The sequence below is a fragment of the Schistocerca serialis genome, unplaced genomic scaffold, assembly GCF_023864345.2.
Source record: "Schistocerca serialis cubense isolate TAMUIC-IGC-003099 unplaced genomic scaffold, iqSchSeri2.2 HiC_scaffold_849, whole genome shotgun sequence".
NCBI classification, from domain to species: Eukaryota; Metazoa; Arthropoda; class Insecta; order Orthoptera; family Acrididae; genus Schistocerca; species Schistocerca serialis.
Window position 1 is genome coordinate 105,991 of NW_026048462.1, and position 6,000 is coordinate 111,990.

The following is a 6,000-nucleotide window of genomic DNA, read 5'->3' on the forward strand; positions in this document are numbered from 1 at the left end:
TGAAGAAGAAGTAGTACGAGGTATGGAACGTTCGGCAGCATTGATAATAACAGCCGTGAGGTATTCGACCTGACTGTCACAACTGGAAAAATCGCGGTCCGGAAAGGTCGCCAGGGAGGAGTAAAGTCCCCAGTCAGCTTTCAGTATGTTCCAGCGCGAAGGACGTGGGGATGGGGTGTGGTGCAGGAGACGAACGACACAGGGGAAGTGGTCGCTCGAATAGGTGTCAGAAAGGACATACCACTCGAACCGACGGGCAAGAGTGGTAGAACAGATCGAGAGGTCCAAGTGGGAGTAGGTATGAGTAGAGTCCGAGAGGAAAGTCGGGGCGCCGGTATTGAGGCAGACAAGATTGAGATGGTTGAAGACATCCGCCAAGAGTGAGCCTCTTTGACAGGATGCAGGAGAGCCCCAAAGGGGATGATGGGCATTGAAGTCGCCAAACAATAAGAACGGCGGGGGAAGCTGATCGATCAGGTGCATCATGTCAGCCCGACTAACAGCAGATGACGGTGGAGTGTAGACGGTACAAACGGAAAAAGTAAAAGCAGAAAGAGTAATGCGGATAGCTATTGCTTGGAGTGGGGTGGTCAATGGGATGGGATGGTAATATACATCGTCCCGAACGAGCAACATGACCCCATCATGAGCTGGGATACCGTCCACAGGGGCGAGGTCATACCGCTCCGAGGTATAGTGGGAAAAGGCAATACGGTCAGTCGGGCGCAACCTGGTTTCCTGGAGACCAAGGACGAGCGGACAGTGCAGGCGGAGGAGCAGTTGTAATTCCTCCCGATTAGATCGAATACCCCTTATGTTCCAATGAAACAACGCCATTGCTAGTCAAAAAGTTGGGGGAACGAGACGGGGAAGAGCTGGTCACCTCGATGGCTGCGGAGGGCCAGGTTGCGAGGCAACAACGCTACAACTGACGGCAGGCGGATCCGGTTCCATCGACTCGTCGCCAGCTGCGGCCGCTGTCCCTGATTGTGTAGGAGGGGCCGCTTCATTTGCCGACAAAAGGCCGGCGGGACGCCTGGCAGCAGAGCGTCCCGGCGAAACTGAGGACGGCCGGGAGCAGCGACTCACGGATGAAGCGTCAGATGAAACGCGCCGGGGTGGAGAGGGGGATAGAGATTTCTTCTTGGAGGCCTTCTTGGAAGGCCGAGGAGGCACAGGGATGGTGGGCTGGACCCGAAGAAGGTCCTCACGCACGGGGTCCGTTTTGGAACGCCGGACCTCGGAAGCTGGGGTCCGGAACGTTTCCCCGATGGACGCCTGAGAAGAGGATCGCTTCTCAGGTGGCGTGGGGGGAGGAGGAGGAGGAAGGGTGGCCCCTGGGGCAGGGGGGGTGGGGGCCGCGGGGGAGGAGGATTTGGAAGGGAGGGATTTGGGAGGCGGAGGCAGAGCCCCCTGACGGGCAGAGGAGGCGGAGGGGGGACAGGATAGAGGTGAGGATACAGCGGAAGGAGTGGACACAACTGAGGCAAACGAAGTGGCCAGTGACACGAGATGAAGGCGGTCATACTTCTTCCTGGCCTCAGAATAAGAGAGCCGATCCAAAGTTTTGAGTTCCTGTATCTTTTTCTCCTTCTGATAGGCGGGGCAGTCCGGGGACCTAGGCGAGTGGACGCCAGGACAATTAGGGCACCGAGGTGGTGGGGTGCAAGTATGTTCCTCAGGAAGAGGACGTCCACAGTCGCCACAAAGGGGCTCAGCCTCACACCGGGACGACATGTGCCCAAAGCGCAAACACCTAAAACAGCGCATAGGAGGCGGGACGTAAGGTCGCACGTCGCACCGGTAGCACATCACCTTTACCTTCTCCGGGAGAACGTCCCCCTCGAAGGCGAGGATAAAGGCCCCGGTGTCGATGCGACGGTCCTTGGGGCCGCGCTGGACTCGCCGGGCGAAATGCACGCCGCGGCGCTCCAGGTTGGCCCTGAGCTCCTCATCAGATTGTAGCAGGAGGTCACGATGAAATATGACCCCCTGCGTCCTATTGAGTGCCAGATGTGGGACAATGGAGACTGGGACGTCCCCTAGGCGGTCGCACGCCTGGAGTGCCGCCGATTGTGTGGCAGAGGTGGTCTTGATAAGAACGGACCCCGATCTCATCTTGCTGAGAGCCTCGATTTCCCCGAAGACGTCCTCAATGTGTTGAACAAAGAACATGGGCTTGGAGGTGGCGAACGTCCCCCCATCTGTTCGAGAACAGACCAAATAGCGGGGGAAGTACTTCGCCCCAAGCCGGCGGGCCTGTCCCTCCTCCCATGGAGTGGCCAAGGGGGAAAGGGCAGGAGAACCAGAACTAGAAACGGTACCTTTTCTTTTGGAAGACTCGGCCGCAGAGCGACCTGATACATGTTGACGTTTCATGTGCGAAACGTCCGCCCCGATACCACCCACTCCGACCAGGGGCTCTCCCCACGGGCGCCACCCAGCCGCAGCAAGGGCCACCTGGCAGGATGACCATTGCCGGGAGTCCTGATGCCCCAAGGAGACGGGCATCTACTCCTTGGCCAACGTGGGGAGGGTGCAGCTCAGGTATCGGCAGTACGATCCCTGTGTTGTCAGGGGGCTACAACCTAGAGGGTACATGACGACCCCACCACAACGGGCTGGCTACCGTGCTGGATTTCTGGTGCCATGGAAAGTCCATCATGATCGCTGGTGCAGATGGAGAGGCACTATGGGCGTAACGTGGACAACCCATCAGGCGTTTAGGCCCAATTTGAGGAATAATGGGTATGGTGACAACGCCGGTGCAATGCTGAGTGCCAAGGTCTGAGTGCACTTAGGACCAGTGGTACACCATGTAAGGTGTCCTTCCCCAAAAGGCTCGTACTTCTGTAGAATTTTGAAAAATGGAGGTCAAACCCCAAGGGGGACCATCACATTAAGGCCAAAACATTTGAGACTCCTTTTAGTCGCCTCTTACGACAGGCAGGAATACCGCGGGCCTATTCTAATCCCCGGACCCGCAGGGGGGAACCGTGGAAGGGAGGACACCAAGTAATCCCTTCCAGCAGACGGGAGCCAGAGGAGGCAGGCAATTCTCCAGCTCAGAGTTGTGGGACTTAAGTCCACAAAGGAGGGGTTGTTACTCCCGATGTTGAAAACAGGGGAGCAATGGAAGAGGTTGTTCCGCAACTACCAGGGGGCAGGAATAGGTAGCCAGGCTGGAGGGCCCACAAAAAGCGGCTGAGCTTTGGGGCTCATCACCAAGGATGGCGACATCAAAGCTGCTGCAGCATACGTTGATGAAATGCACACATGGTGAAGTTGGTTGTGCTGGCGTTTAGCCTCTGTAAGTGAGTCTGTCCAAGGTCTTCCTTTCTTTTTGATAAACCGCGCAGTCTGACAAGCAAAGTGAATGTTTCTTTCCGCAGTTGACACAAACAGGGGGCGGCGAACATGGGACGTTTGGGTGAGAGGCACAACCACAATCCCGACAGGTAGGGTTGGCGTCAGATGTCGATGACATGTGCCCAAACCTCTAGTACTTAGTGTAGAATGGGAGGAGGGACATGAGGCTTAACATCACATCGATATATCACCACCTTGACCTTCTCAGGCAGGGCGTCTCCCTCGAAAGCCAAGATGAAGGCGCTGGTGGCGACCTAACTATCTTTAGGTCCCCCAGAAGTCACGTCGTACGAAGTGGACAGTGCGGTGTTCCAGATTTGCACGAAGCTCGTCATCAGACTGCAACAACAGGTCACGATGAAAATAAGTCCCTGAACCATATTGAAGCTCTTATGAGACGTAATGGAGACTGCAACATCACCGAGCTTGTCACAAGCAATGTCCTTGACTGCTGGGGATGCTGTCCGAGGACTGCTCCAGACATTTTAGACATGCCCTCAACTTCTCCAAACTTGTCCTCTGAACTTTCCACAAAAAACTGAGGCTTAGTGGTCAGAAATGAGTCATGTGTTCGGCTGCAAACCAGAAATCGAGGAGAATACATCTCACCAGGTAATTTAGACCGCCGTTCCTCTCCTGGTGTGAACAGGGAAGGGAACGATTGGGGATCATAGTGTAAAGCATTGAACTTTCCTTTCTCAGAGACTCGTGATTGCGCACTATTCGTATTTTGTTTCATGGTGCTCCCACGAGCAGCTAGGGAAAGGAATTTTTTGTGTGTGGTTTTAGGGCGCACATCTACAATGGTCATTAGCGCCCAGAATAAGTTAGGAATGCAGTGCGAGGCACACGGTTAAAAACAGCAACCAAAAGGGACAACTCTATAAAAGACATTAATAGGCATAGGATTAAAAAACAGCATAATCAAATGTCCTTAGGTTTTTCAAGTGGATAAAACGCGAGCAGCTGCTCCTGGGTCATCTGCTAAAATGACATCGAGTGTACATGGCAGGCCAAGATCAACGTTCAGTGTATTAAAATTCGGACAGGACGTTAAAACGTGGCGTACTGTCAGCAATTGCCCACATGGGCAGAACGGCACAGGCGCAGCCGTCAGCAGATGGCGATGGCTGAATCTGCAGTGTCCAATTCGTAACCGGGCCAAAACTACCTCCTCCGCCAAGAAGGGCGTGAAAAAGTCGTCCAAGCCGTGGGAAGAGGTTTCAAGGCCCTAAGCTTTTTGTCCGTAAGTGTAGCCCAATCAGCATGCCACAGCGATAAAATGCGCTGACAAATGACCCTGCTACAATCGGATGAAGGGACAACAAGAAGCTGTCCGTGGCTGGAGGACCGCAGCCTTGGCCGCAGCATCTGCAGCTTCGATCCCATGGATACAGACATGGTCAGAAACCCACATAAAGGTAACCAGAGAACCGTCGTTTGCCAGTTGCTGAAGAGAGCTTTGGATCCGGTGCACGGAAGGGTGAACCGGATACGGACCACTGAGGCTCTGGATGGCGCTCAGGGAATCATTACAGCAATACCCAAGCTGCTGCTGCTGCTGCTGCTGGACTACAAGGGAAGGAGCGGATGACGATTGGATTTACGAAGTTAGTGGCTTGGAACTAGCGAACAGACGGAACTATAGCCCCACCCCTCACTCCCATTCGCTTACATCCATCTCCTTTCGTAATTCCTGAATGGAATATTCACTATTTCTAGCTGAAATTAGTGAACTCCATTAGTCTTTCTCCTCTCAGTCTTTGTCCCAAGCCCTTATTCTCCTGTAACCTTTTCTACTCTTCCCCTAGAACTGCATTCCAGTCCCCACGACTCAGTTTTTTTACCTCCCTTTATGTACTGTATTTCCCTTTCAATATCTTTATATACTTTGTCTTTTCATATTCAGCTAGCGACTTCTGCGTGTACACCTGAACCATTGTTTGCAGTCTATTCTGCCAAGGACAAGCATATCACTGAATTTTTCACAGTAACACTCCACCGTACCTTCTTATTCCTAACGCATCCTACTACCATTGTGCCACTTTCCATTTCACTTTACTCACCCCTACTATATCTAAATTGAGCCTTTGCATTTCCCTTTTCAGACTTTCTAGCTTCCTTACTACGTTCAAGGTGCTGACTCCATACCCCACATCTTAAACGTTATCCCTTCGCTGTTTATTCGATCTTTTTCGCTTGGTCGCCTCTCTCAGCAGCCCCTCCCAGAGATCCTAACAGGGGACTACTCGAGGATTTAATGCTAATGTAGAGAGCTTGACACTTTTTTCATTGAAGTGCACATGCCCTGTGGCTAAAGGTAATTTGTCTTTGATGGGATTGGTTTCCATTGTCTTCTGCATCCCTATGCATTGATCATTGTGTTCATTCGCCTTTATGGGCAGTTTCCCATCCCAAAGACAAGAGTGCCCGAACCTCTTGTCTGCTCCTCTGCTCTCTGACAAGGTGTTGGCAGACAGTGTCACTTCCTCTGCCAGAAGCCTTAGGCCGCCAATTGATCAATTTAATCAGTGGTGGGTTTCGAACCCAGGATAGAGGGTTTTAATTACTAATCAAAGATGCTACCCCTAGACCAGGCGCTTCGTGGGATAATTTTGGGAAAGTAGTTTA